The sequence below is a fragment of the Bufo bufo genome, chromosome 11 (genome assembly GCF_905171765.1).
Source record: "Bufo bufo chromosome 11, aBufBuf1.1, whole genome shotgun sequence".
Taxonomy (NCBI): domain Eukaryota; kingdom Metazoa; phylum Chordata; class Amphibia; order Anura; family Bufonidae; genus Bufo; species Bufo bufo.
This window is the reverse complement of record NC_053399.1, coordinates 94,915,459-94,925,088: the sequence shown is the minus strand read 5'-3', so window position 1 is coordinate 94,925,088 and position 9,630 is coordinate 94,915,459.

The window sequence follows — 9,630 nt, the reverse complement described above, 5'->3', positions numbered from 1 at the left end:
ATAACTCAACAACTGATAGTCCGGAAAATGTGAAACGTGTAAAGGGCTTGACTGGGTTGCCATTGGGTTGTGAGATATTTGAATCAGAACCGAAGCAATTTTCCCATTGACAATTATAGGAAAATCATAAAAACTAGGCCCCTACTTAAGCTCATATAACTCAACAACTGATAGTCCGGAAAATCTGAAACTTGCAGGTATTATAGGGCTAAGTATATCCTTCAAGCTTTGTAAAGGGTTTGACTAGGTTGCCTTTGGGTTGTGATATATTTGGATCAGAACTGATGCAATTTTCCCATGGACAATTATAGGAAAATCATAAAAACCAGGCCCCACTTAAGCTCTTATAACTCAACAACTGATAGTCCGGAAAATCTGAAACCTGCAGGTGTTAGAGGGCTATGTATATCCTTCAAGGTTATTATAGGGTTTGACTGGGTTGCCTTTGGGTTGTGAGAAATTTGAATCAGAACCGAAGCTATTTTCCCATTGACAATTATAGGAAAATCATAAAAACTAGGCCCCTACTTAAGCTCAACAACTGATAGTCCGGAAAATCTGAAACTTGCAGGTGTTAGAGGGCTAGGTATATCCTTCAAGCTTTGCAAAGGGTTTGACTAGGTTTCCTTTGGGTTGTGAGATATTTGGATCAGAACTGAAGCAATTTTCCCATTGACAATTATAGGAAAATCAGAAAAACTAGGCCCCACTTAAGCTCTTATAACTCAACAACTGATTGTCCGGAAAATCTGAAACTTGCAGGTGTTAGAGGGCTAGGTATATCCTTCAAGCTTTGTAAAGGGTTTGACTGGGTTGCCTTTGGGTTGTGAGATATTTGGATCAGAACCGAAGCAATTTTCCCATTGACAATTATAGGAAAATTATAAAAACTAGGCCCCACTTAAGCTCTTATAACTCAACAACTGATAGTCCGGAAAATCTGAAACTTGCAGGTATTAGAGGGCTAGGTATATCCTTCAATCTTTGTAAAGGGTTTGACTGAATTGCCTTTGGGTTGTGAGATATTTGGATCAGAACCGAAGCAATTTTCCCATTGACAATTATAAGAAAATCATAAAAACTAGGCCCCACTTAAGCTCTTATAACTCAACAACTGATAGTCCGGAAAATCTGAAACTTGCAGGTGTTAGAGGGCTAGGTATATCCTTCAAGCTTTGTAAAGGGTTTGACTGGGTTGCCTTTGGGTTGTGAGATATTTGAATCAGAACCGAAGCAATTTTCCCATTGACAATTATAGGAAAATCATAAAAACTAGGCCCCACTTAAGCTCTTATAACTCAACAACTGATAGTCCGGAAAATCTGAAACGTGCAGGTGTTAGAGGGCTAAGTATATCCTCCAAGCTTTGTAAAGGGTTTGACTGGGTTGCCTTTGGGTTGATAGATATTTGGATCAGAACTGAAGCAATTTTCCCATTGACAATTATAGGAAAATCATAAAAACTAGGCCCTTACTTAAGCTCTTTATAACTCAACAACTAATAGTCTGGAAAATCTGAAACGTGCAGGTGTTAGAGGGCTAAGTATATCCTCCAAGCTTTGTAAAGGGTATGACTGAGTTGCCTTAGGGTTGTGAGATATTTGGATCAGAACTGAAGCAATTTTCCCATTGAAAATGATAGGAAAATAATAAAAACTAGGCCCCACTTTAGCTCTTATAACTCAACAACTGTTAGTCCGGAAAATCTGTAATTTGCAGGTATTAGAGGGCTAGGTATATCCTCCAAGCTTTGTAAAGGGTTTGACTGTGTTGCCTTTGGGTTGTGAGATATTTGGATCAGAACTAAAGCAATTTTCCCATTGACAATTATAGGAAAATCATAAAAACTAGGCGCCACTGAAGCTCTTATAGCTCAACAACTAATAGTCCGGAAAATCTAAAACGTGCAGGTATTAGAGGGCTAGGTATATCCTTCAAGCTTTGTAAAGGGTTTGACTGGGTTCCCTTTGAGTTGTGAGACATTTGGATCAGAACCGAAGCAATTTTCCCAAATTCATAAAAACTAGGCCCCACTTAAGCACTCATATCTCATCCAATTAAAAGTCCAGAAGATCTGTTACTGGCAGGTTTCAGAGGGCTAGGTATAACCTTAAAGTGTTATAAAGGGTTTGATTGGGCTGCGTTTGGGTTCTGAGATATTTGGATCAGAACCTGAGCAATTTTCCCATTGATAATAATAGAAAAATCATAAAAAGTAGGCCCCACTTAAGCACTAATATCTCACCAACTGATTGTCCAGAAGATCTGAAACTTGCAAATGTAATAGGGCTAGGGATAACCTCCAAGCTTTGTAAAGGGTTTGACTGGGTTGCCTTTGGGTTGTGAGATATTCAGACTTTTTGCTCCCAGGCTGAATTTACAAATCTGTAAATAAAACTTCAAAAGAATATTGAATACTTACAAAGTGAAGTTAAAGAAAGAAAGCACCGCAAGTATAACAGAGATAAAAAGGACTTTGAGACAGGAAATATCTACACTAAAAATAATCGAGCCAATTATCGCAGCGTGTATAATCGCAGCGAATATACTGATATATCTGAGTCAGACGTATCAGATCCTGAAAGTAATACCTCTAATTACAAAACAGGTTATAGATCCAGATACAAGCGTAGAGGAAACAACAGGTCCAACTATAATCAGGCTAAAAATAGAGGAAATTTCCAGCAGAGTCCGAGATGTCCAAATTCAGAACCAATAAACAGCAATGGAGCAATGAGGGGAGGGGAAGAGCAGACAACTTCAGTATTACCATCTTCCTGTTCATTATCATCACAAATAGTAGGGAGTGGCGAGGCAGGGACCACTACACAACCAGGGACCACCACCCAAACGTTCATGCCCCATTTTTTGGTCCCTGGAGTACAACTCAGACAGGGACAAGTGGGGATATCGCTAGGGGACATAGCCGCTGGACCAAATAGCACCAAAATGCAAATTATTAATCTCACCAGTCTAGTACTTACAACAGAACATGAAACCCTACTACAGAAGGACTATCATTTACACTCTTACCATATTTTGATTGTTTTAGTTGGGTAAAAGATATTAATTTGTTTGCGAGGAAATTGGCCCTGCATAAGGAACATAAAAATTCAGAAAGGGATCCAATGAAGAACTACAGAGAGAACACAGGGGGGAAATATTGTCACCGAGCGCACCCTTTAGTACCCTAACCCCACAATCTAGGTTTACTCCATCATTTACTAAGTTTGGGAAAATTGAGTCGTTTGTAGATTTAGTTACCAAGGATCTTCAAAAAATAAAAACTAAGAAAGCACTGGTGGGATCAAATCTAACTATAGAAGAAAGAGCAGCTCTGGACAATCTGATGACAAATGGAAATATAGAGATAAAACCTTCAGACAAGGGTGGCAATATAGTGCTTCTTACAAAGGAGTACTATTTACAAATGGTGATGGCGTTTTTAGAAGATACTAATACCTGTTATTAAAAGAAAATCCTACAGAAAAATTTAAACGAGACTTAAAGGTCATTCTGAATAGCGCCAAAGAGAGAAACCTCATTACCAAAGAGGAATTTAAAGTTCTATACAATCCCAAACCGACCATAGCCACCTTTTATGCAATCCCCAAAGTGCATAAGAATAGGGATCCCATACCAGGGAGGCCCATAGTATCGGGTAACCAGAGCCTGTGTGAAGGGATCAGCAGCTATGTGGACCAGATGATATCCCCATTTGTGTCCAGCCTGTCCTCTTACCTCAAAGATACTAAGGACACTCTGACCAAACTCCAGGGCATTCAGGTCAACAAGACCACGATGATAGCTAGCCTAGATGTAGAGGCGCTTTATACCAGCATAGGACATAACTTGGGCCTTGAAGCAATTAAATATTACTTAAATACAAAAGGCACACAGTATCAGGAGCACAATCACTTTGTTTTATCACCATTACATTTTTTGTTAACACATAATTATTTCATGTTTAACGGGAAGTATTATTTACAGATCACTGGCACAGCAATGGGCACGATTTGTGCACCTAGTTTTGCAAATTTGTTTCTAGGGTGGTGGGAAGAACGCATATTTTTCAGCGATGAAAATCACAAATACACTAATCACATATTATATTGGGGTAGTTTTATAGATGACATTTTAATTTTGTGGGATATCACGAGCACTTTGTTTCTTGAGTTTGTTGAAGAACTGAACAACAACTCACTAGGCCTCAAGTTTACTGCCGAAATAGATAAAAAGACTCTGAACTTCTTGGACCTCAATATTGCCCTGGAAGAGGACGGGAGTGTTAAAACTATAATATACAGAAAACCTACCTCTACCAATAGTTTACTCCATTGGAAAAGTTACCACCCCATCAGCCTTAAAAAAGGAATTCCAATGGGACTTACCTTAGGGCTAAAAGAAACTGCTCAACGGAAGAGGGTTTTGAGGAAGAGTGCAGACTATTATACAACAGATTCCTGTCCAGAGGATACCCTAAAAAAAACATTACACTACGCGTATAATCGAGCCACAAAAAGTAATAGAACCAGTCTACTTCATAATAGCAAAGGGTCTGGGAACCCAATTGAAAAAGTAGTGAGATGTATAGGTAATTTCGATGGGCAACATGAACAAATACGGAACATTATAGGGCGACACTGGCATATATTACTCTCTGATGAAGAACTGAAAGAGATCATTACCTCCAAACCAACCATAACATACAGGAGAGGGCAGAATATCAAAGCAAAATTGGTGCATCGTCAATTTGTCCAAGGTACTAAACGAGATAAACCTACCTGGCTCCACACGGTAGGATCATATCCTTGCGGTGACTGTAATTTCTGTGAAAAAATGGTCCCAAAAAAAGAATTCATCAATCCTATTGATAATAAAAAAATACAAAATTAAGGAATATATTAACTGCAAATCAATGGGAGTGATATATGCCATACAATGTTCCTGTCCCAAAATTTACGTGGGCAAAACCACACAAGAGCTTAGGAGACGGATTTCTAAACATCTTAGCACCATAAACACCATTAGTGATACACCTCTCTCCAGACGTGCAAAATGAACACAATGGGAATGCCCAACACCTCCCTCAGAGTGTGGGGCATTCAAAAATTAAAGCTAGGCCCCAGAATGGGGAATTTAGATAGGAAGCTAAGGCAAGAGGAAGCTCGTGGATATACCGCCTAGGCAGCCAGGCCCCGAATGGCTTGAATGAAGGATTCACATATGCCTCATTCCTCTGAGTGAGATTCTAATTGAATTTAGAATTATAATACTTAATAACAAGAGAAAAATCACTAATGGAACTATACCGAGGATTCAGATAGGGCGATAAACCTGGCATATAAACCCGCAAATAGGAGTAAGGTAGGTAGATGTGCGAGCATTCTATAAGATTAATTATACCATATCCTGACAGCTCCCCCTAGTATAGTAATAGTCAACTATGAATAATTGGAACAAAAATTAATAAAAGTAATAAAATAAAATAAGATAATAAAAAATAAAAGTATACTCACCTGATGGTCATTGGGGACATGTAGTGGATGTTGGTCGTGTAAGAGGAGACGAGCCATGCCTGGGTGCCCAGTGGGCCAGGAGTGCAGAAGGAGGAGCCTAAAAAGGGAAAGGATAGAAGATAAATTATAGAGACTGTAACCAAGCCACTAATAACAACCATGGTGATGAAATAGCATCCAGGAAATAGAATCCTGGCACATATAAGTGTGAATGGTTATGGAAGATGGAGTTAAGTACATAGGGCCCAGCTGGATGCAGTTGCATTCCAGTGGATCGCCCCGAGTATAGGTGCAAGAACAGCATAATAAGCATAGCTCTATTTCTACCCTAGACAACCACAGGAGAGTAGGCACCCCAACTGTATATGTATTAAATATCTGTATAAATAATGCATTAGATACATTTGGACCTCACTGGATGAATACAAAAGGACCCGGACACGTGGGATAACGTCCTGATATGTGCAACATGACTGATACCTCTTAGGAGTAAGTTCCAATGAAAGCGCAGGAATATCTATATCGGCCGAGCCTACCATGTGGCGCAAACGCAGTGAGATAATCTATCTGTCCCCCATCAAAGATGTGCCTAAGGAGAAAAACTGAAGTATCTGGGCATGCGCAGTTAAGAAATATACAGATATAGATGATGAAGGTTCCGATATGCGCAGTGGAAAAATTACACCTCCGAGAGAAGAAGCTTTAACGCATGCGCAGAACAACCCTTAGACTAAGGCTGATAGCTGGAGCAAGCGCAGTGCAGAAATACACATGTCCGATTTCACCTTGGGATGCGCAGGAGGGAGCGGGATGAAGACGCACCGGACCGGATTATCTATAAGGCAATACTGTATAATTACATCACGGAAAGCCGGTAATGTAAAATAATAGGCAGCGCGCATGCGCAGATAGATGAGGGAACTAGGTTTTTAACATAAGTACCTGGGCATGCGCAATACAAGTGTGTAGACCGGAGGAGGTATGTAGTGACGCGCAATACAGGAAGGAATACAGACCAATAAGAGGTCCCGTTAGAGATAACCCTGTGAGGTAGCGCATCAGGACTGGACATACGTTTATAGTGAGAAGTAAAAGCAGCGCATATTGGACAGCAGGGACATGATGCACATAGGGAGGTTTTAAAAGCCAGGTTCCGCCCCTTTTCACAGTTCACTGCCCAAACCCCTGAAGACGCCTGTTTGGCGAAAAATGTCGGGGGGCAGAAAGTGATACAAGCTTACATTTTAGCCAGCTGATGTTCCGCTAAGTAATAAGTCCAGTTAGGGATAGATACTGAGTTAATGACTAACACTAGGAGCGCTGCAACCACCTACCAATAGTGCGCTGTGATATCAACAGTGCACACTACAATAGAGTCTGTATGTCCAGCAGGAGTGTGGATGCAGCTAAGCAGCCTTCAAATTGGGCTGGATCTCCAGTGAGTCTGTAAAGGGGGAATATTAATCAGCAATATTATGCGAATATCGATAATTAATATTCCTAAATAGGAGGAGCCGTCTAGTGATGACTCCGCCTATTTATGCCTTTATATAATAATTACAATACTTTCGCTATACTTTACACTAATCAGTACGCTAGCTGCATGCGCCTAACTAACTCACTACCGCTAATAAGTACACGCTACACCAAAGGGTACAAATATTACGGTATTTATTAACACCTGACGCACACAATATACAGGAAATACACAGCCTAAACTACACTACACGTTTCCCAAATTCCACCCATAAACTAAATATACAGTTCACACATACAAGTATATAACAACCCACCCCACCTGACTAATTCTATCCCTAAGGTACGACGGGGTTAACGGTGGCACTGCAGGGGTGTATGCAGGCCACCGACAAATACAGTATTGCAGGGCTACACAGTATACCCTGCAAATGTAGTTACCAGGGGATCAGGGGTTAACCAGGGGAATGCAGGGGTTAACCAGGGGTTATTTGCCATGGGTGTAGGGGTTAATCAGGGATTACAATGGGCAATATGGGGTCTGGATAGCGGTGGGGATCGTTGGTGGGATAGGTGATACTCAGCAGGGCAGGGTAAAGGGTTAAAGGGGTTATCCGAGTTAATAAAAAAAAAAAAAAAAAAAAACACTTAAAATCCATCAGGATATACATATAATTTGGTTAAGCTAGATTTCATCAAGTTAAAACCCACTGAGGGGGCGTGTACCAACAAAGCCTGAGCTCTGCCTCATGAATATTTCTGGGCGTGAACAACCTGACCTTTCCTTCACCCTGCTCTGCACTTTGCAAAAAAAAATAAAAAATACACACTTGTCATGCGGATGGACGGATCCCTCTGTCAGTCTTTTTCACAGTATTCCCGGTTTGTGCATGTGCAGACCGGAAGGACGGATCCGCAAGGCAGCTCCATCGTCGGAGCTGCGTGCCTGCTGGATCCGCCGATCAGTGTGACAACTGACAGCATTTGTAGACGGATCCAGTTGCGGATCCGTCTAGAAATGCATTGCAATAACGGATCAGTCTATCCGCTTGTCATGCGGATGGATCCCTCTGTCAGTCTTTTTCACAGTATTCCCGGTTTGTGCATGCGCAGACCGGAAGGACGGATCCGTCCTTCAGTTGTTTTGCAACGCCGGATCCGCAAGGCAGCTCCGTCGTCAGAGCTGCGTGCCTGCTGGATCCGCCGATCAGTGTGACAACGGACAGCATTTGTAGACGGATCCAGGTGCGGATCCGTCTAGAAATGAATTGCAATAACGGATCCGTCCAGCGGCACGGGCAAATAGCGGCAGGGCGGATCCGACAGGATGAACAGCTTGTCGGATACGTCCTGCCGCTAGTGTGAAAATATCATTAGCATTATCTGTATCTAAGCAATATCTATATTATTCAAATATATATTCAATATGGATATTGCTTAGATAAATATATATATTGGTGGCAGATAAGGATTTTATATAGCTAAATAATGATGATGATAATAATGATGGCCAATAATTTATTTATATTTCACAGGGGGTGTTCAATGTGTACTAGTGGGGGGGGGGGGGGGGGGGGGTTGTAATAACGATCCCCAGATGCAGAGGGGAACGTTTACAAACTGCCACCTCTAGCCCCAGTGAATGCAGGAGAGAATGACATACCCTGCTGCTGGAGAAGAGATCACCTCGGCTCTGGTATGTACTGCACATGAGCGATCGCATACCAGAGCCGAGGCAGTGAGAAGAGAGCTGGAGGGGGGAGGGCACCAGAGGCTCTGACGTCTCCTTTACACAGCCTGGCCACTCCCTCAAGCAGGAGAAGCCTGTAAACGAGATGTCATCAGCAGAGCAGAGCCGAGGCAGTGAGAAGAGCTGGAGGGGGGAGGGCACCAGAGCTCTGACGTCTCCTTTACACAGCCTGGCCACTCCCCCAAGTAGGAGAAGCCTGTAAACGAGATGTCATCAGCAGAGCCAGCTTGCTGACGTCGGGGGTCACATGACCCAGAACTGAACTGACCAAACAGTGATAGATAGGTGATGAAAGTGATTTTAAGAATCATTCACTGGTCTACAATAAAAGCAATTAGAATAGATTTATTTAAGTCGGATAACCCCTTTAATCGTTGGTGGGATAGGGGTTGATACTTAGTCCAGCCAGGGGGAAGTCGCTCCTGAGCGCCGATTGCGCTCTTCTTCAGTGGGGCCGGTCCGGGTCCTTCAGAAGGGGGGGGTCCGGTCACGGCTCTCCTTTTCCTGAGTGCAGGAAGCGCTCTCTTTCAGGAGGGGGTCCGGTCGGGGCTCCTATTCCTAAGCGCAGGATGCGCTCTCCTGGGTAGGTCCCGATCCTAACTCCTTCGGAGCGCAGGACGCGCTCTCCTCAACTTGGGGGCCCTGACCCTGACTACCTTGAGTGCCGGGGCCGCCGGATATTTAACCCCCATCCACGTGGGCCGGCGCAGTGATATGACGTCACTGCGCCGGCCCGCACATCGGGGATGCGCTGCAGGCGGCAGAAGTCTTTGATCTCCCGCCTGTGGCACTCTGCATTCCGGCCATTAACTCTGTTAATTTCGCTGCCGGAATGCGCATAATAGAAGGAGGGGAGGCTTCTCCCCTTCTTCTATCATGCATAAT